Here is a 23,111-nt window from a genome sequence, read left to right on the forward strand (position 1 = left end):
GAAGTCAACAAACTTTTCCTGGGCGTAAGTCTCCACAGAGGATGTTTCAAATTTCTAGTTTTATTAGTCGTATGTACGGGATACACATGGTATACTCTGTCCAACGAAATGCTTACTTGCAGGTTCCTTCTCGGGCAGTGGGGATTGGGGGGCAAGTGATTAAATTGTGCGGTATTAGCAATAGTAAACAAGAGTCTGGTATCAGCAGTTGTGATGCGTGTGTAGCATAACTGTACAATCAGTTGTCAGTTTATTAGGTACACCACCACGTTCACGAAAATGGTTCGCTCCTACAGAAAGTGAGTCACGTAGCCGTGGCTTGCTATATAAAGCAGGCAGACAGGCATCGAGGCATTCAGTTACTATTCGATTTAATGTTAGAATAGGCAAAACGAGTGACCTAAGCGACTTTGAGCCAGGCTCGCCGGTTCCATTTTCTCAGAAACGGCCGGCCTCCTGGGATTTTCACACACAACAGTGTCTAGGGTTTACCGAGAATGGTGCGGCAAACAAAAAACATCCAGTCAGCGTCAGTCCTGTGGGCGAAAACAGCTCGTTGATGAGAGGTCGAAGGAGAATGGCAAGAATCGTGCAAGCTAACAGGCAGGCAACAAACAGGCAAATAAGGGTAGAGGAAGTTCAGAAGTAAAAACAAACAAAATAGAATTATTGTAAAATTGACTGTGTCCATAAAATGTATGTAGTATGTATATGCTGGAAGTAGAGGCCTAAGGCTTGTTGTTCATTAGTTTACTCCAATTAGGGAAGGGGTGGTGAGGTTGGAAAGTAATAAAGGGAAATATGTGGTCCTCTGTAGCTCAATTGGTAGAGCATGGCGCTTGTAACGCCAGGGTAGTGGGTTCGATCCCCGCGACCACCCATACCTAAAAATTTATGCACACATGACTGTAAGTCGCTTTGGATAAAAGCGTCTGCTAAATGGCATATTATATTATCAATATATTTTTAAAAAAGGATATGTATATGTATTTATATGCATGTATGTGTATGTATGTATAGGTATATATGTGTTTGTATATATATATATATACAGTGGGGAGAACAAGTATTTGATACACTGCCGATTTTGCAGGTTTTCCTACTTACAAAGCATGTAGAGGTCTGTAATTTTTATCAAAGGTACACTTCAACTGTGAGAGACGGAATCTAAAACAAAAATCCAGAAAATCACATTGTATGATTTTTAAGTAATTAATTTGCATTTTATTGCATGACATAAGTATTTGATACATCAGAAAATCAGAACTTAATATTTGGTACAGAAACCTTTGTTTGCAATTACAGAGATCATACGTTTCCTGTAGGTCTTGACCAGGTTTGCACACACTGCAGCAGGGATGTGCTTCTTCTTGAGCCACTCCTTTGTTGCCTTGGCCGTGTGTTTTGGTTCATTGTCATGCTGGAATACCCATCCACGACCCATTTTCAATGCCCTGGCTGAGGGAAGGAGGTTCTCACCCAAGATTTGACGGTACAAGGCCCCGTCCATCGTCCCTTTGATGCGGTGAAGTTGTCCTGTCCCCTTAGCAGAAAAACACCCCCAAAGCATAATGTTTCCACCTCCATGCTTGACGGTGGGGATGGTGTTCTTGGGGTCATAGGCAGCATTCCTCCTCCTCCAAACACGGCGAGTTGAGTTGATGCCAAAGTGCTCGATTTTGGTCTCATCTGACCACAACACTTTCACCCAGTTCTCCTCTGAATCATTCAGATGTTCACTGGCAAATTCAGACGGCCCTGTATATGTGCTTTCTTGAGCAGGGGGACCTTGCGGGCGCTGCAGGATTTCATTCCTTCACGGCGTAGTGTGTTACCAATTGTTTTCTTGGTGACTATGGTCCCAGCTGCCTTGAGATCATTGACAAGATCCTCCCGTGTAGTTCTGGGCTAATTCCTCACCGTTCTCATGATCATTGCAACTCCACGAGGTGAGATCTTGCATGGAGTCCCAGGCCGAGGGAGATTGACAGTTATTTTGTGTTTCTTCCATTTGTGAATAATCGCACCAACTGTTGTCACCTTCTCACCAAGCTGCTTGGCGATGGTCTTGTAGCCCATTCCAGCCTTGTGTAGGTCTACAATCTTGTCCCTGACATCCTTGGAGAGCTCTTTGGTCTTGGCCATGGTGGAGAGTTTGGAATCTGATTGATTGATTGCTTCTGTGGACAGGTGTCTTTTATACAGGTAACAAACTGAGATTAGGAGCACTCCCTTTAAGAGTGTGCTCCTAATCTCAGCTCGTTACCTGTATAAAAGACTCCTGGGAGCCAGAAATCTTTCTGAATGAGAGGGGGTCAAATACTTATTTCCCTCATTAAAATGCGAATCAATTTATAACATTTTTGACATGCGTTTTTCTGGATTATTTTGTTGTTATTCTGTCTCTCACTGTTCAAATAAACCTACCATAAAAATGATAGACTGATCATTTCTTTGTCAGTGGGCAAATGTACAATATCAGCAGGGGATCAAATACTTTTTACCCTCACTGTATGTGTGTTTGTGTTGTGTCGGTATGCATATGTGTGGTGTGTGTGTGTGTGTGTGTGTGTGTGTGTGTGTGTGTGTATGTATTGTATGTAAATGTGTGGGAATTTTGTGTGGGAGTGTCAATGTAGTGTGTGTGAATGTGTGTTTATGGTGTTTATACTGTATATAGTCTAGTGAGTGTGTGTAGGGTCAGTGCAAGATAGAGTCAGAGCAGATAGTTTAGGTACCATTAATTGAGTATTTAGCAGTCTGGCTATTTAGCAATCTTATGGCTTGGGGGTAGAAGCTGTCTCTGTTGGTCCGAGAGCCTATGCTCCGGTACCGCTTGCCGGACGGTAGCAGAGTGAGCAGTTTATGGCTTGGATGGCTGGAATCTGACTCATCGCCGTCGATGATCAGGCCTACCACCGTTGTGTTGTCAGAAAACTTGATGATGGAGTTGGTGTCGTGCGCGGCCACGCAGTCGTGGGTGAACAGGTAGTACAGTAGAGGGTTGAAGACACACCCCTGAGGGTCAACGTGACGGAGGTGTTGTTGCCTACCCTCACCACGTGGGGTCGGCCCGTCAGGAAGTCCAGGGTCCAGTTGCAGAGGGAGGGGTTCAGTCCCAGGGTCCCTAGCTTGGTGATGAGCTTGGAGGGGACTATGGTGCTGAACACTGAGCTTTAGTCTATGAACAGCATTCTCACATAGTTGTTCCTCTTGTCCAGATGTGTTACGGCCATGTGAATAGCAATGGAAATGGCATCTTCCGTGGATCTGTTGGAGCGGTAGGCAAATTGGAGTGCGTCCAGTGTGCCTGGATGTGGGCCATGATCAGCCTCTCAAAGAACTTCATCTTATCACCTCCCTGCAGAGGTTAAGGCAGAGCTTCTCTAGTAGAGGCTCACCTGGCTAGTTCGGCCCTCCCTGCAGAGGTTAAGGCAGAGCTTCTCTAGTGGAGGCTCGCCTGGCTAGTTCGGCCCTCCCTGCAGAGGTTAAGGCAGAGCTTCTCTAGTAGAGGCTCACCTGGCTAGTTCGGCCCTCAGGTGATTCTAATGAGAGGAGACACATTACTTTACTCACTTCCATTCATGGCACAATTGATTTGAATAGGTTTGGATTTTCACTGAAAAAATTATCATGACCGATTAGAATGTAAAGATATGTTGGTGTTGGTTTTTAAAAAAGAACATTGATCTACCTACAGTCTTATTTATGGAAGATGATTGACAGTGGTATAATTTCCCAGTTTGTCTGTCATGTTTTCTACAGCCTGCTGTGTGAACATGTTGAAGATACAGTATCATTAGGGCTGTGACAATTATGGCATTTTAGTTAACAATTAATTGTCATGCAAATGGCTGTGGTTATTTTCATAATTGTCATTTTTGTTTAAAAATTGTTGGAGCTTGTAATGTATCATAATGCATATTTGAAAATTAGCTACGGCATACATAATAAATACAACACAGCTTTGGTGACACCAATGTCTCAAAAACGGTTTTGAAAGTGAAGCTTCTCCTCCCAAACGTGCTGTTCTGCTCATAAAATGATCAACTTTACCCACTTAGTGTAAAAATGAAAAACTGCTATTGGGTAAGCTATATCTACTTGAAAATATATTCTCTTAAAATGAGTCTTTTAAGACAATTATGACGAGTATTGTTTTAAGTTCACGGTTATTGTCCATAATTGTCGGTTACATGATTATACGATAATTGTGCCAGCCCTAGATATCATGGGGATATCAGCCCCATGTAGCTCAGTTGGTAGAGCATGGCGTGTGCAACGCCAGGGTTGTGGGTTCCATTCCCACGGGGGCCAGTATGAAAAATGTATGCACTCACTAACTGTAAGTCGCTCTGGATAAGAGTGTCTGCTAAATGCCTTAAATGTAAAATGTAATGAACATGTCAGTGATCATTGTATAGTTGTGATTGTGTTGTCTCTCTATCTGCGTTGAGTGAACTATCATCTCTCGACACCATTTCCACTACATTGATTCTGTAGGTCAGTAGTGCTTTGCTTGAGACTGGAGACTGTTTTGCCACATTTGCTATCAAATGCCTTTATTGTATTGGATACACTACAGGACAGTACATGGATATGTCATCACGCTTGCAGTTGGATGATTGAAGATGACTTACAGTTGAAGTCGGAAGTTTACATACACCTTAGCCAAATACATTTAAACTCAGTTTTTCACAATTCCTGACATTTAATCCTAGTAAAATTCCCTGTCTTAGGTCAGTTAGGATCACCAATTTATTTTAAGAATGAATTTAAGAATTTAAGAAATGTATTTACCCACTTAGTGTAAAATTTGTATTTGGTAGCATTGCCTTTAAATTGTTTAACTTGGGTAAAATGTTTCGGGTAGCCTTCCACAAGCTTCCCACAATAAGTTGGGTGAATTTTGGCACATTCCTCCTGACAGAGCTGGTGTAACTGAGTCAGGTTTGTAGGCCTCCTTGCTCGCACATGCTTTTTCAGTTCTGCCCACAAATTCAGGTCAGGGCTTTGTGATGGCCACTCCAATACCTTGACTTTGTTGTCCTTAAGCCATTTTGCCACAACTTTGGAAGTATGCTTGGTGTCATTGTCCATTTGGAAGACCCATTTGCGACCAAGCTTTAACTTCCTGACTGATGTCTTGAGATGTTGCTTCAATATATCCACATAATTTTCCTTCCTCATGATGCCATCTATTTTGTGAAGTGCACCAGTCCCTCCTGCAGCAAAGCACCCCCACAGCATGATGCTGCCACCCCCGTGCTTCACGGTTGGGATGGTGTTCTTCGGCTGGCAAGCACCCCCTTTTCCCTCCAAACATAACGATGGTCATTATGGCCAATCAGTTCTATTTTTGTATCATCAGACCAGAGGACATTTCTCCAAAAAGTACGATCTTTGTTGCAATGTGCAGTTGCAAACCGTAGTCTGGCTTTTTTATGGCGGTTTTGGAGGAGTGGCTTCTTCCTTGCTGAGCAGCCTTTCAGGTTATGTGGATATAGGACTCGTTTTACTGTGGATATAGATACTTTTGTACCTGTTTCTTCCAGCATCTTCACAAGGTCCTTTGCTGTTGTTCTGGGATTGATTTGCACTTTTCACACCAAAGTATGTTCATCTCTAGGAGACAGAACGCATCTCCTTCCTGAGCGGTATGATGGCTACGTGGTCCCATGGTGTTTATACTTGCGTACTATTGTTTGTACAGATAAACGTGGTACCTTCAGGTGTTTGGAAATTGCTCCCAAGGATGAACCAGACTTGTGGAGGTCTACAATTTTTCTTCTGAGGTCTTGGCTGATTTCTTTTGATTTTCCCATGATGTCAAGCAAAGAGGCACTGAGTTTGAAGGTAGGCCTTGAAATACATCCACAGGTACACCTCCAATTGACTCAAATGATGTCAAGAAGCTTCTAAAGCCATGACATCATTTTCCAAGCTGTTTAAAGGCACAGTCAACTTAGTGTATGTAAACTTCTGACCCACTGGAATTGTGATACAGTGAATTATAAGTGAAATAATCTGTCTGTAAACAATTGTTGGAAAAGTTACTTGTGTCATGCACAAAGTAGATGTCCTAACCGACTTGCCAAAACTATAGTTTGTTAACAAGAAATTTGTGGAGTGGTTGGAAAACAAGTTTTAATGACTCCAACCTAAGTGTATGTAAACTTCCGACTTCAACTGTAGATGTGAAGTTAATTTTAATTCATAAAATACATACAGATAAAAGTAAAAGTGCGAGAGTTGAGATATCGAAAGTCAATAATGTAGAAAAATATAATTTGTTATGGGTCTATATGCTCACGTTTCAACCCCCGAAAGATCTACTGAAAAGTATAGTATAGCCTATTACATGTATTGTGATCGTAGGCCTACATTTGAATCTCTCACTTGTAAACATCGAGAGACAATCCAATTAAACATGTTTGTTCTAGGGCACGGACAATGGAGCTCATGGTATTATTGTGGCTATTCGGAGATATGTACAGTCGTGGTCAAAAGTGTTGAGAATGACACAAGTATTGGTCTTCACAAAGTTTGCTGCTTCAGGGTTATGAGATATTTTTGTCAGATGTTACTATGGTATACTGAAGTATAATTACAAGCATTCCATAAGTGTCAAAGGACCCAACATTTCAATGTTTTGTTCCCCGAGCCACTTAGTTATCACTTTTGCCTTATGGCAAGGTGCTCCATCATGCTGGAAAAGGCATTGTTCGTCACCAAACTGTTCTTGGATAGTTGGGAGAAGTTGCTCTCGGAGGATGTGTTGGTACCATTCTTTATTCATGGCTGTGTTCTTAGGCAAAATTGTGAGTGAGCCCACTCTCTTGGCTGAGAAGCAACCCCACACATGAATGGTCACAGGATGCTTTACTGTTGACATGACACAGGACTGATGGTAGCGCTCACCTTGTCTTCTCCGGACAAGGTGTTTTCCGGATGCCCCAAACAAACAGAAAGGGGATTCATCAGAGAAAATGACTTTACCCCAGTCCTCAGCAGTCCAATCCCTGTACCTTTTGCAGAATATCAGTCTGTCCCTGCTGTTTTTCCTGGAGAGAAGTGGCTTCTTTGCTGCCCTTCTTGACACCAGGCCATCCTCCAAAAGTATTTGCCTCACTGTGCGTGCAGATGCACTCGCACTTGCCTGCTGCCAAGCAAGGCTGAAATGCAGTGGAAATGTTTTTGGGGGATTAAGTTCATTTTCATGGCAAAGAGGGACTGATAATGTAATTCTGATCACTCTTCATGACATTCTGGAGTATATGCCAAATTGCCATAATCAAAACTGAGGCAGCAGACTTTGTGAAAAATAGTATTTGTGTCATTCTCAGAACTTTTGACCACGACTGTACATATGCTATCAAGAAGGAAAGACGTGTGTATGTAATCAGGTGTATGTAATGTGGTGAAAAGTCTGTTAGAGTAGTTCAATCTGAGTATTGAGGTGCCACCGGTTCATCCATAAACTCCAGAGAAAGGGAAGAATGACAGGGATTATAAAAATATCTCTGTAGAGAGGGAACCGCCTCAGTGAATGAACCGCAAGTCTCTTTTCAGAGGCAGTGTGCTGGTGTAAATTAATGTTGGCATTTGCTGACAATGGAAAAATCGCCTGCTAATGTCGGCTAGATGGGGCTGACCTGGGAAAAGAGGTTTACAATTGGGATTCAGCAGCGCCAGCAGTGACAACACACACGCTGCTCATCGCCAAATAACACATAATTGTCTCTCTCCCCCATTCTCCCCTGTTGTCAATTACATTTGTCAAAGTTTGTCGCTGAAACATGCAAAAACGGTGGCGTGCACTTCCTTCTAACGTCACTTTTTGAAATATCTGTGGATTGGTGTGAAAACAGTACGTGCTCTAAGAGTACGGTTATCCTACCAACGGGACATTAAAAACTGTAATATCTTAGGTTTCAGCGAGTCGTGGCTGAACGACGACATGGACAACATACAGCTAGCGGGCTATATGCTACATCGGCAGGATAGAACGGCTGACTCCGGTAAGACAAGGGGTGGCAGTCTGTGTATATTTGTAAACAACAGCTGGTGCACAAAATCAAATACTAAGGAAGTCTCGAGGTTTTGCTCGCCTGAGGTAGAGTATCTTATGATAAGTTGTAGACCACACTATTTACTAAGAGAGTTTTCTTCTATATTTTTCGTAGTTGTCTATTTACCACCATAAACCGATGCTGGCACTAAGATTGCACTCAATGAGCTGTATAAGGCCATAAGCAAACAGGAAAACGCTCATCCAGAGGCAGCGCTCCTAGTGGCCTGGAACTTTAATGCAGGGAAACTTAAATCCTTTCTACCAGCATGTTAAATGTGCAACCAGAGGGGAAAAAACTCTAGACCACCTTTACTCCACACACAGACGCATACAAAGCTCTGCCTCGCCCTCCATTTGGCAAATCTGACCATAACTCTATCCTCCTGATTCCTGCTTATAAGCAAAAACTAAAGCAGGAAGCATCAGTGACTCTGTTAATAAAAAAGTGGTCAGATGACGCAGATGCTAAGCTACAGGACTGTTTTGCTAGCACAGACTGGAACATGTTCCGGGATTCTTCAGATAGCATTGAGGAGTACACCACATCAGTCACTGGCTTCATCAATAAGTGCATCGATGACATCGTCCCCACAGTGACCGTACGTACATACCCCAACCAGAAGCCATGGGTTACATGCAACATCCGCACTGAGCTAAAGGGTAGAGCTGCCGCATTCAAGGAGCGGGACTCTAACCTGGACGCTAATAAGAAATCCCGCTATGCCCTCCGACGAACCATCAAACAGGACTAAGATTGAATCGTACTACACCGGCTCTGACGCTCGTCGGATGTGGCAGGGCTTGAAAACTATTACAGACTACAAAGGGAAGCACAGCCGCGAGCTGCCCAGTGACACAAGCCTAGCAGACGAGCTAAACCACTTCTATGCTCGCTTCGAGGCAAGCAACACTGAAGCATGCATGAGAGCACCAGCTGTTCCGGATGACTATGTGATCACACTCTCCATAGCCGATGTGAGTAAGACTTTTAAGCAGGTCAACATTCACAAGGCCGCAGGGCCAGACGGATTACCAGGACGTGTACTCCGAGCATGTGCTGAGCAACTGGCAAGTGTCTTCACCGACATTTTCAAGTCTGTAATACCAACATGTTTCAAGCAGACCACCATAGTCCCCGTGCCCAAGGACACTTAGACAACCTGCCTAAATGATTACCGACCCGTAGCACTGACGTCTGTAGCCATGAAGTGCTTTGAAAGGCTGGTCATGGTTCACATCAACACCATTATCCCAGAAACCCTAGACCCACTCCAATTTGCATACTGCCCCAACAGATCCACAGATGACGCCATCTCTATTGCACTCCACACTGCCCTTTCCCACCTGGACAAGAGGAACACCTACGTGAGAATGCTATTAATTGACTACAGCTCAGCGTTCAACACCATAGTGCCATCAAAGCTCATCACTAAGCTAAGGATCCTGGGACTAAACACCTCCCTCTGCAACTGGATCCTGGACTTCCTGACGGGCCGCCCCCAGGTGGTAAGGGTAGGTAACAACACATCTGCCACGCTGATCCTCAACACGGGGGCCCCTCAGGGGTGCGTGCTCAGTCCCCTCCTGTACTCCCTGTTCACCCATGACTGCATGGCCAGGCACGACTCCAACACCATCATTAAGTTTGCCGACGACACAACAGTGGTAGGCCTGATCACCGACAACGATGAGACAGCCAATAGGGAGGAGGTCAGAGACCTGGCCGTGTGGTGCCAGGATAACAACCTCTCCCTCAACGTGACAAAGACAAAGGAGATGATTGCGGCCTCCGACCGCAAGGCACTACAGAGGGTAGTGCATACGGCCCAGTACATCACTGGGGCCAAGCTTCCTGCCATCCAGGACCTCTATACCAGGCGGTGTCAGAGGAAGGCCCTCAAAATTGTCAAAGACTCCAGCCCACCCTAGTCATAGACTGTTCTCTCTGCTATCGCACGGCAAGCGGTACCGGAGCGCTAAGTCTAGATCCAAAAGGTTCTCAACAGCTTCTACCCCCAAGCCATAAGACTCCTGAACAGCTAATCATGGCTACCCGGACTATTTGCACTGCCCCCCCACCCCCACCCCATCTTTTTACGCTGCTGCTACTCTGTTAATTATTCATGCATAGTCACTTTAACTATACCCACATGTACATATTACCTCAACTACCTCAACTAGCCGGTGCCCCCGCACATTGACTCTTCACCGGTACCCCCCCTGTATATAGCCTCCCTACTGTTATTTTATTTTACTTCTGCTCTTTTTTCTCAACACTTTTTTGTTGTTGTTGTTTTATTTTACTTTTTTATGAAAAAGTAAATGCATTGTTGGTTAAGGGCTGTAAGTAAGCATTTCACGGTAATGTCTACACCTGTTGTATTCGGCGCATGCGGCAAATAAAATTTGATTTGATTTGATTTGACTTTTTAAAATATCTGTGGATTGGTTGAAAACAGTACGTGCTCTACCTGCTCCGATCCGTCTCGTATCTCAGCAGAGATGTACTTTGGGTCGAGACGCCACACAGCTAATACCTCCATCTGTTAAAATACAGTTCCTGGAGTGTTTTTGTTTTCTCCCTCCAGACTTCTGTTGCTCTAATACCCATATATAAAAAGCAGCTGCGCTTAATTAGAAACAAATGTGCAAAGGTATAGGAGGTATAGGAGCCGTAATCCAACGGGCTGAGAGAACCTAATCCTGAGACAAAGAATGCCTTTTATCAGCCGGGCATAAGTACGGGGGATAATGTATTCTGTTTGTTTATGTTTGCCGTCTCGTCCGTCTGTTGAGAACGAAGTGAAGGCCCCTCTTCTGTTATGTGGGCTCCCCGGCTCCATTTACTTTCCCCAGCTCCATTTACCCCGAGCAGGATGGTCTTTGTTGCCTGCAGCAAGATCCACATGGAGCCTATGTGTGGTATGCTGTTAATTCGCCACATCTGGAGGGCACAGAGCTTTCAGTCTCGCTCTTTTCTTCACTCTGTTTCGGAGGGATTCTGTATTAATGTGCTTCTACCGAGAGAAAAAAACGGAGCACAAAATATCAGAAATAACATCACAGAGTTTCTAAACCCAGAGGCACAACATCGCGAGACTTCCGGGAATGCTTTGCGAAACAGATCAAACAGACCAGGCCGGGGTTTGGGTTTGAGAAGTCAATGAGAGAAGTGAACAATTATTCCTTAGTTGTTACATTTCTCGAAATCTAAAAGCCCAACCTAGATTTGAGCCAATGTCTTAAGTAGTTGAACATGTTATAGTTCTAACCTCGTGAAAATGACAAACTGACACGTTTTCATTTTCGTCAAAAACAACTTAATATCGAAGTGCCTTTGATTTGACGGCCTGCACTTGTGCCATGACAAGTGTGATCGGGGATTTCAATTGGAGAAGCAGTTTTAGCCTATCTTCATACTGTACTGTCTTTGATAACATTGTCTGTGTAGGATAATGCAAAGACAAAGTATAAAATACATTAATGGGAATAGTTTGAAGGAGAAAGAGTAGGCCTATGGCTAGTGTGACAATGAGATGCTGATGAAATTGACAACCATTAGGAAAATAGAAATTACGTGCAACCCGTCACCTACATAATGATTAAACGTTGATCAATCTTAGTGAAGCAGGTGGTCAATGCTGACACCACATTTTTATTTGAGTAAGTACACTCTGGAAACCGGCTGAGATTTATTCTGTCTTGCACAGTACGGATGGTTAATTCACTTCAGTATTAGGCCATATATTTAGCCTACGAATGAAGGTTATGAAGGAGCTTCTATACTGAACAAAAATATAAACGCAACATGCAACAATTTCAACGATTTTACTGAGTTACAGTTCATATAAGGAAGTCAGTCAATTGAAATAAATTCATTGGGCCCTAATCTATGGATTTCACATTAATGGGCAGGGGCGCAGCCATGGGTGGGCCTTGGAGGGCATAGGCCCACCCACTGGGGAGCCAGGCCAAACCAATCAGAATGAGTTTTTCCCCACAAAAGGGCTTTATTGCAGACAGAAATACTCCTCAGTTTTATCCGCTGTCCGGGTGTCTCGTCTCAGATGATCCCGCAGGTAAAGAAGCCGGATGTGGTGGTCCTGGGCTGATCTGCGGTTGCCAAATTCTCTAAAACGACGTTGGAGGTGGCTGAACATTCAATTCTCTGCCAACAGTTCTGATGGACATTCCTGCAGTCAGCATGCCAATTGCACGCTCCCTCAAAAGCTGAGGCAGCTGTGGTACTGTGTTGTGTGACAAAACTACACATTTTAGAGTGGCCTTTTATTGTCCCCAGCACAAGGTGCACCTGTGTAATGAGCATGCTGTTTAATCAGCTTCTTGATTCACCTGTCAGGTGGATGAATTATCTTGGCAAAGGAGAAATACTCACAAACAGGGATGTAAACAAATTTGTGCAAAATGTTTTAGAGAAATACGATTTTGTGCTTATGGATCATTTCTGGGATCTTTTATTTCAGCTCATGAAACATGGGACCTACACTTTACATGTTGCGTTTATATTTCTGTTCAGTATTAATACAGGTAACTGCCAAAATAAAGGAAACACCAACATACTGTCTTAATAGGGCAATGGGCCACCACGAGCCGCCAGAACAGCTTCAATGCAACTGTCAGGTGCCGCTCCAGAATCTGCCATAAGTGTTCAACACACACACACACTTTAAACCACCTATGCTCCATTGAGACCCTTCTTTCAAAGTCACATTAGATATCTTCTTCTAGCCATGGTAGCCAAAATAACGGGCAACTGGGCATTTTTATACATGACCCTAAGCATGGGATGTTAATTGCTTAATTAACTCAGGAAGCACCTGATTTCAATGTACTTTGTATCCCTCATTTACTCAAGTGGTTCCTTTATTTAGGCAGTTACCTGTAGGTACATCTTTAGCCTATCTATCTTCACTGTTCTCCTGCACAATAATGCATCTCCGCTGGCCTTTCAGCTACTCCTAAGCATTTGGGGAGTCCCAGGAAGATTTGTTGGCCACTTATTTAGATACTTTTTTACTGTTAGCCTATTCGAGGACAGAAGCAACCTTGCTTTTGCATGCTGAATGTAAAATACAGCATAGGCCAAATGAACTGGCAGGAAAAGTTTGAAATGAGAGAGATCACAATGGTGTGATCACATTTGTTGGTGATGATGAATTTATACATTGTTGCACTGACAGGATGCACAGGACAGGCAGAGATCAGTAGTCCTACTGTGAAAAATAAGATCCAAAAGAGTTTACAACCATTAGAAAAATAGAAATTACCTGCAAACCACTTGAGCGATGAGCATTAAAGGCCATCATAAATCAATTTTCCAAAATGTTTCTTTCCAGTTAGTCACGTAATACTGTGAACAAAATAAACATGTTGATTTACAGTTACAGTTAGCTGGCTTTCTAGAATCAAGTTTTTCTCTTCCCCTTTAACTGCCCCGTTGGCAGAGAACAACCTGACGTTCTGGAATGTCTACAGAAAGTTACGTGTGAAATCTGTCAGCAATCCAAGAATCTTTGGGCTTAAGAATATTCAACAAACCTATGTGATAATGTTTCTTAAGCTTCCCAGCATTAATCGGCTGTTAATGGTTTCCAAGATCCTAGTAATTAGCGTCAAGGTATTTTGCTTGGCACGACTCATTTTAGATTATACCCCATAATAAATAATAAAAAATGTGTGGTCTTTGATTATCTCTTCTCTTTCACTTTTTGCAGTATGCCATCAATGCACGTTTTACATTTTCACCCACAACAGAGAGCAAGGAACACCATAGGCTTCAAATAATTCAAAGCTTTAGATCCTAGTCATAACACTGTCAGAATCATTACACATCTGGACCAAAGGAAATTCGTTTTGACCAGTAGAGTGCTTATGTTTAATTTTTCTGCCATTGGCCAAGACATTGAAGAGATGCAGGAAGAAAACGTTGAATCCTGAAACATAGCAGCCATGATAGTACGTTACACCACATCAATTCCATAACTGAGTAATTAGCATATATTCAAACTTTTTAACACTAACAGTTCTACTGTAGCTCTAAGACCTGTGTTGTATTCAAGTGTAGGCTATGCAGTGTGAGGATGTGATTCATGTGTAAGTGAAGCCACAAAAGCTGTATTTTTGACTCGTTTTAGGAAACTAGGCGTATGTCACGCATCACTACTTCACAGGAGTCTCATTTGAACTTAAACATGTATTTTTTTTATCAAAATGCGTTTTTTGGCATGTGCCTTAATAACAAACTTGTATGCCATTTGTAAATACAAATACACTTGTTAAATTACGAGCCTAGTTGGTTTAGCCATGGAAAAGACAGGAACCTTTCCGCTAGCCATGATTGGCTGAGATAATGGAAAGGCTGGACATGCTGAGAGTTCAGATTGGTCTGCCATGTAGCACGCTTCTGTCTATAACATGAGCTGCTCAGTATGTGTAGGTAATCCTTTCTAACACAGCATTTTTAAAAAGATATCACAAAGAACTGCAAAAGTGTTGCTAATGCTCTCCAGGTTCTGGAGGACCGAGTTTTGAAATCAGTGGAATGCCCGGTGGAAGCAGAGTATGATATCTAAGGAGATGGAGAAAATTCTGCCGTTTGATTGCAAATATGCGGAGGGAGTCGAAAAGAGAACACACAGAAGGCTGTTGTATAAAACACCTGTCTCCGTATTACATCTTCAAACTAAGGACAACCATGGCATCCGTGACAGAGCGGGAGACGTGTTCATCCATGTATTCGGGTAAGAGAGTCTAGCTAGCTACATTTTCAGATATTATACGTTTCTAATTTTGTCAAGTCATTTTCATTGCAAGTTAAAGTGTACTGTTAGCTAGCTAGCTAACGTTACATGTATGATCTGTGTAGTAATATTATTTCGTATCTCAGAGTCATTTGCATTGCTAGCTATAGCCTAATGTTAGCTAGCTAGCTAACATTGAACCTAGTTGGTTAGCTTTAGCTACCTGCAGATTCATGCAGTGTAGTAACGTTATGAGTTGGGATTATGGTTCATTGTTTAGCTAGCTAGCTACATGTCTAAACAAAAGACTCCACTATGCAAGTAACCATTTCACTCTACCATTTACACCTTCTGTATACTGTGCATGTGACAAATGCACTTAGATTTTATTTGATATAGTGTGTGTTTACCAGAGATGGCAATGTGAAGAACAACATGACCTGTACCAAAGTCAAATTAGGATATAACGTTAGGGCAATGAAACTGTGTTCAAAAATTATCTGGTAGAATGCCCTGCTTTTATTTAGTCACACTCACAACCATAAGCTATTTTCTGTAATTAGCTCGCCATTAAGTGGTAAATAATGATCTTGTTGTGAGTTTATTTTCCTGTAATAATGAATACGATATGATATGGTCATTATTTGAACTGGCTAGCCAGCTAACTTAACGTTAGCTAGCTAGCGAACAAGCTAGAAACGAACCAAAACATTGTTACTTTTAGTTGCCTGGTTTGCTAGATTGACACATACTAAATTCATTTTTAAACAGATGGGTTTATTGGTGTTAAAATACACCAGTTATGCTATTTTGGACCACCATTCTGCAGATGTCATGCAGCCTGTCGTTTTTGTGTTCATACTTTTTCATAACGACAACAACAAGTTTGATGTCGGACGACAATGGAATGTTCATGATGTCACTGCGACAACTGTCGTTGTCGTTATGAAAAAGTACTCACTCTGTTTAGCACATGGCCTCACATGTGAATCCTTGAAGAGATGGGTGGGACTAAGGCTTAATAGTGTGTGAACGATGCTGAATGGGTGTAGACAAAGAAGAGCTCTCCAGTAGGTGTACCAAAACATTCAAGGAGAATTTTCTCAAAGTGTTACAAGTTTATTTTACATTTATGTCATTTAGCAGACGCTCTTATCCAGAGCGACTTACAAAGCAGAATTACTTTCCCATTGTTCCTCAACTGTAGTCTGTGATATACCATTTTCTAGCTCTGTCTCTACTTTTATCCAATGTAAAAAAACACTATTTCAAATTTTGCTGCATAAGATCGAGCCGGTTGGTCACATCTAGGCTTTCTCTTTTTTATTGATACTCAAAATGCCAGATGTGGAGTTTAATCTGATTTTGAAAGATGGACTGAAAACACCTCATGCCATCAGGATCCTTCCATGCTCAGTTTTGCTGTGTGGGCTTTTCCAATCATTGAGCGCGAGTGAGCGCTTTTGGGAAATCTGAGCAGGCCAAGTGGTGACCAAAACTGGGAGAACTCTGAGCCAACGGCAGTGCCCTCATCCTTCAGCAATGTGAAACTGCATGAGCCAAAGCTGTCAGGCCTTGCTCTATAAAGAGTCATTAGAATCAGAAAGTCAAACTATTTACAAGGTTTGAATGGGAGTGCAGCTCCTATAGGAAATAGTCTCATCACAGAAATGGTTGTAGGCTTGCCTTAGTTCAGCTATAAATTGGAAGCAGATTCAGACCACTTGAGCTAGTTGTCAACATCAGACATCTGGCCTTGCCATTTGGAGAAGGCTCCACACAGCTGTTGCAGATGGACACTTTGCTTTTGGCTGACATCTCGCTCATCTCCATGTATGCCTGCCCATCCTATATTGTTGCCAGTGCATTTGGAGGGGAAAATATTCCAGTCATTTAACCAGCCAACATTTGGCAGTTTGGAATCAGAGACAACTAATTTATGTGTTCCCTGACTTATGTAATTGATGTGAAACGACTTGTGTCATCGGCTTGTAAAAAAAGACAGTCTGGAAGACTGCCGTTTGTTGAAGCCGGCAGTAAAGATAAGTGTTGTCACTCCTGTTCCTCATCACCGTTAAAATCTGATATGCCAACATCGGAGGATGTTTACTGTACTCTGACAAGACTTTAGGGCTGTCAAAGAGTGCATCGCGAGTTGTTTTCCAATTAGTTTTTGCATTAATTTATTTATAAACCTCATTTGCAATTCAAATGAGGCCTGGTGCACAATCAAGCTATAGTCAGAGCCAGAGCCAGAGCCAGCAGACTGACTTTGAAAACTCTTCTGTTCTCCCAGCCCCACTTTGTCGTGATGGCAGTACACTGCATTTAAACTGTAATGGCTTCCTCCTTCATTTGTCAAAATGTCAGTCTCTCTCCATCACCCCTAGTATTAGCCTCTGCAATAGCTCAAAGCTAATGGCTAACTCATTCAATTAACGGTGATGAGTTAAGAGAGAGAGATGTCAGTAAATTAATATTTATCTTGAGATGCAGTTGTGGGGGGAGGTAATATTCTAAAAGGAAAACAATAAGCTGAAAAGTCTATTACTGAGGCTATTGATTCATTGGTGCAAGTTTCTTCTTCAAGGTTCTTCAAGTATTATAACCAGTCTGTGTTCTAGGACCGTCCTCCTAGTTTCTTGAGCTATCAGGTGAATCTTAGGACAGCTCGCCAGGCACCAACAAAAGGCAGTGAGTGAGATGGTCCAAGAGGACCCAGAGGAAGTGATGACCATGGAAGTGTTTGGCACTGTTCTGTGGTGAATAAAAGGCCCCTGCTGAGAAGGGGGACTGACTCTGTCCCGTCCCAGGCAGAAGTGAAGGGCACCATTTCTCTTTCATGCCGGGGAGGCTCAGCAGGGGTGTGGCGGAAAGGTGGAGGGAGGGCGCGAGTGGGGGATAAGAAGAAGGGAGGAGGAGAAGAAAGACACTTCACTGATTCACACAGGAGATGGTTGTATTTGTCTGGAGACTTCCTCTTGCAACCCCACCTCCCTTCACAAAGAGAGCTAGCATCTCAACATGTTTTCAACTATTGATTTATCAGATTTGAACATCTTGTCACTGGTATACATGGTTGAGGAGGTAAAAGTGTACACCTAAAACAATGCAGGGGTGATACCTCCAAATCAAGACACTCCACTCTTTGACTCGATAAGGAAGGCAACGTGAGGATAAAATGCTCAGCTCATTGATATGTTCGAGCACCTTTCCCTCATTTTCAACAGGAATAATTAGCTCCGTTGCCATGGTCGCGTTGCGAGGCCCTAACGGTTTGTAACTGACGTGGCACAATTACATCAGCTCCGGTGTCCCCGAGGGCTCGGTGGTCCAATGAAAGATCATTGTTTTCCCAGTTCATTAGTGCAGTGGGCGGCACTCTGGGTCTCTGAAGGACTTGCACGGTTGCTTTTGTGACTACCGAGAAAGGGCGTGTTTTCTTCTAGGGGATTTGAGACTACCTGCTGCCATACTTCAGTAAGGATCTGAGCTCCAATATGGGGACCAGGGAAGTATGGCCACTCCTTGGTTGTCAGTCAGAAGAAGTTTTACAGTGTGAAAAACATATGTTTGCACGGTTGCATTCGTGCTGTAACTGTAGAGAGGGTCTTTCACCGGCACTTTACACGGCGTTACATAAATAGTCCCCGGTGGCGCTGACATAATTTGTTGCTCAATGTGTATGTCACGTCTTCCACAGCTCATGAATCTCTCCACCAATTATCTGCCAGAGTATTTAAAGTCGCACTCCAGCTATTTTTCCTGTTGAAAAACAATACCCCATGTATAAATACAGTAATGTACACACAGATAGCACAGAGATAGCACTCTGGTACTTTACTTTAGAAAAAACGACAACAGATAGCATGCTGACACTCAATTCCTCATTCTCCACCTGTCCTGTGTGTGTGTGTGTGTGTGTGTGTGTGTGTGTGTGTGTGTGTGTGTGTGTGTGTGTGTGTGTGTGTGTGTGTGTGTGTGTGTGTGTGTGTGTGTTGTCAGAGGGGGACCAACCCCATCCTCTGTGCTCCGCCCCCTTTTCTCCCTGAGAGACAATAGGGAGTAGGAGTGTGGAGAGAAAGGGATGTAAATCTCTCTCGGGGGCTCCCGGGATGAATGGCAGACAGACAGTACACAGTACCACAGAGCCGTGTAATGGAGTCCACTGGACGCCAGATGTGAGAGCTGGAGAGAGGATGTGTCCTCGGCGCGTGTTAAATAAGTCTCTGTGTATGTCTGGTGTGTGAGTGAGTAAAGCTTACCATATGCTTCCCAGTCAAAACAGTTTGCGCATATATTATGACTACATTTTGTGACGTTTTTGTTCGTTTTGGTGTTCGGCAGTGTTCGGCATTTTTGTTTTTGGGCTTTTCGAGCACACAAATCTTTTTCTTCAGATAAGCCGAAGTTCGGTAGCTGAAGCCTACACCACATCGTCGGTGATTGATCAACAGTAGGGATTCTTCAATGAAGTGTGTGTTGTCATTCAACGACAGACGGTTCGTTTTCATGCAAATAAAATTGACCTCTGCAAAAACTTCCAAATTAATTACAGATTTCTTGAGTTATCTTAGATTAATTCCGACTATTTTGAGGAAGTGTAGTACTATGTCGTCTCAAGAGGGACAAACAGTAAAATTGCTGCTTTTTTCTCATTTTTCAAGCAAAGGTATTTTAAGGGAGTATGCGAGCACAGACGTTCACTTCGCCTAGCCGAGTTCTGCTAGGTGCAAACCAAACCTATGTATGTGGACGCCTTAAGTGGAGTGAACGAGTGAGTGTGTTAGGGTTGGGCGGTATCCAGATTTTCATATACTAATACCGTCCTTCTCTCACACCAGGATTTATGATATTACCGGCTTAGTACACAAGGGGGCACCAGAAATATGCAAAAAAGGCCACTGGGCGTCTATTACCAGAATGCTAACAAAATTAGCACAAGTAATAGTGAATTTCCATGGAGGCTGCTAGTTAAATATGCTAATGAGCGCAAACGAAAATAAACAAATTGCAAAGACAGCTCAGAAAGTTATACAGATATAGGTAGGAGCTACCGAATGTTATTTTTGGTGAGTTTGGACATTTACAACCGAATGTGAACGTGAGACATTGTACAATATGAACAAAGTTTTGATGCATGCTTGTCTGAAGGAAGAACAGTACTGTGTATGTGTGGAGTCTGGGAGTCGCTAGGGCCCCTCTGCTCTGCTTGGAGCAGAGGGGCCCAGAACAGAGAGGAGAAAAACGCAAGGAAATCAAGCTGCAGTGGCAGCTGTACAGATAACTCATCCAAAGGGCTTTGACATCTCAAACACGGCAGAAAACTAACACAATATCATGCCCCATGACCTTATTAATTCAGCCACTTTAGTGGTCACCCTAATGCAAAATTATTTGTTTTTCATGCAGGAAAAAAATAAAAATGTTTTGTAAATGCGGATCTAAAATGCTTCTTATTGTAATTTCTGCTCAGCATCAAGCAAATGTTGTGCTTGAGTTGCACTTCTCCACTCGGATGAGAATTCACGAACGGGCATTCTATCAAAAGACAGCATTCTGACTGATGTGTATCTACTTTTCGCCTGTATTTTTCTCGGTGTAGCCAACCTACATTTCTCCTGTAAAATGCAAAATTAACTTAAAACCAAAAAAATTAAATGTAGCTGGTTACATTCTTTCTATGATACACATTATGAATATGATGGCCATGCATCGTTTTTTTGCCAAAAAATACCTTGCTTTTTCATTAAGCTAATTTACTTGTGTCTCTGCCAGCAAAATAGTGTTGCACTTCTCAAATCAAATCAAATCTAGCTTTATTTATACTGCACATTTCAGACAAGCACACTGCGTTGCATTCCATTACAGGAAAAAACAAATAAAAGCAAATGAAAAAAAAAGCTGAAATATTTACTACACAACAAACATAAGATAAATAACAAAAGAATGACACAAACTGAACAACTAAAAAGCACCCTAAGGAAAAGCAAAGCAAAAAAATATGCTTTAAGATCTCTTTTAAATACAGTACCAGTCAAAAGTTTGGACACACCTACTCATTGAAGGGTTTATCTTTATTTTAAAAAAAAATTACATTGTAGAATAATAGTGAAGACATCAAAACTATGAAATAACACATATGGAATCATTTAGTAACCAGAAAAGTGTTAAACAAATCAAAATATAGTTGAGATTCTTAATTGTTGCCCATTAATTAAAATGTGAGGCTAGATTGTCTCTGTGTTTTAGCTCCTACAATAAGTACCTCGGTCTTGTCTTGATTTAGCTGGAGAAAGTTGTGAGCCATCCAAGTATTTAAATCACTAATACGGTCTAATAATTTATCCGTGGAGCTAAAATCTTCTGGTGACACAGAAATGTAAAGTTGTGTATTGTCTAAGTAGCAGTGAAAATAAATGATGTGCTTTCTGTTAACGCTGCCAAGGGGTAACATATATAAACTGAACAGTACCGGACCCAAAATCGAACCTTGTGGAACGCCACATGTGATATGTATTTTCTCTGAGTTATGTTCACCAAGGGTGACAATCTCTTGACCGGTTAAATAGGTCCTAAACCAATTTAGAACTGGACCAGAGAGGCCAACCCACCTCTCCAGTCTGTTCAGAAGGACATCATGGTCAACAGTGTCAAATGCAGCACTTAAATCTAAGAGTACAAGGACAGACCTTGGCATCTGTGCATCTGCAACCTTGGCATCTGTGTTGGCTCTAAGATCGTGTACCATTTAACTAAGGCTGTCTCTTTGCTGTGGTGTGCACAAAAACCAGATTGGAATTTTTCAAAAATACAGTTGGCACTTAAAAATAATTTTGCTTAAGAATGCAAGGTTGCAGATTGGCCGAAAATTGCTAAGAGCTGAAGAATCTAGATTACTTTTCTTTCACCATAGCAGTTTTTAGTGCAGTTGGGAAAGTGCCTGTGAACAGGGAGTGATTAACAATAGCGTGCACTTCTTCAGATATGCAATTAAATACTTTTTTGAAGAAGGTAGTGGGGATAGGATCGGGAAGGCAGGTAGAAGGCTTAAGTTGTGATATCATGTTCCTGAGCATGTCTGTGTCAACCAGGGAAAATAGATCCATAGTGCTTTTGTGTGGTAGGCTAGGGCACATGTCATCAAACTGCTCATCAGGTCTTGCTTGACTGATACCCAGCCTAATTATGCCACATCCGTTCGGATGTGGCCTTTTTCAACTTTACTGGCGCTATGGTATCAATGGTTGCCCTTAATTTGCAATTAAAGTTATCAACTAAATCATCACATGAGGAAGGCAGAATAGGTGGTGGAGTATTTTTCATACACTAAATAAAATATGTAGCAACTTCAGAGGTAAGATAGTGTTTCTTAATAATGCATTCAGTATTACCCTGTGCTATGGGCAACAAGGTAGTAAAAAATACACAGTGGTGATCAGATAAATCAACATCAACAATATACGATATGTCAATAGAATGCCCCTTGGTAATAACCAGGTCCAGAGTATGGCCGTGGTTATGGGTGGGCCCAGTAACATGTTGGATAAAGTCCATAGAGGTCAAAAGATTCATAAATTCAATGGCCTTGGAGTCAATCTCTTTGTCAACATGAATATTAAAATCGCCCAACACAATGATTTTATCATAGTTCTCAAGGACAATAGAAAATAGTTCAGATAGATCAGTAAAGAAAGTGGGGCAGTGCTTTGGTGGCCTATACAGGGTTATGGCCAGCACTGGTGGCTGACATTTAAACAGTTTAGCATGATGCTCAAAAGACCCAAAGTCGACAAACAAAATGTCCTTACAGCTGAGAGCATTAGTAAAAATAGAGGCTGTCCCCCCACCCCTTTTCCCTTTTCTGATAGATTATGAAAAGCTGTAGTCCGGGGGGAGGCTTCAATAAAAGCGGCACTACAGTCTGATTACATTTAAGTCATTTAGCAGACGCTCATATCCAGAGCGATTTACAGTTAGTGAGTGCATACATTTTTCATACTGGCCCCCCGTGAGAAACGAACCCACAACCCTGGCGTTGCAAGCGCCATGCTCTACCAACTGAGCTACAGGGGACTACCATGTTTCAGTGAGAAACATGCAATCAACTTTGCGCTCAGTAATGAGGTCATTCACGAGAAAGGATTTACTTGTGATTGCTCTAACATTTAAAAGCGCCATATTCAATGAGTGTGGGCCACTCTGCCCCTGGGGCATCTGCCTCGAGGTAACCAATGGAATAACAACCAAATTATGAACGTTACAACCATGTTTTC

At 42.4% G+C, this 23,111-nt stretch overlaps 1 protein-coding gene across 15 annotated transcripts in view; it reads left to right on the forward strand.

Moving 5' to 3' along the window:
* The window catches only part of LOC121582898 (neural cell adhesion molecule 1-like), a 317,435-nt gene that overhangs the window by 119,189 nt on the left and 175,135 nt on the right, over positions 1-23,111 (forward strand). The gene's annotated exons all lie outside the window — the stretch shown is intronic.

Source organism: Coregonus clupeaformis, chromosome 9 (assembly GCF_020615455.1).
Source record: "Coregonus clupeaformis isolate EN_2021a chromosome 9, ASM2061545v1, whole genome shotgun sequence".
NCBI classification, from domain to species: Eukaryota; Metazoa; Chordata; class Actinopteri; order Salmoniformes; family Salmonidae; genus Coregonus; species Coregonus clupeaformis.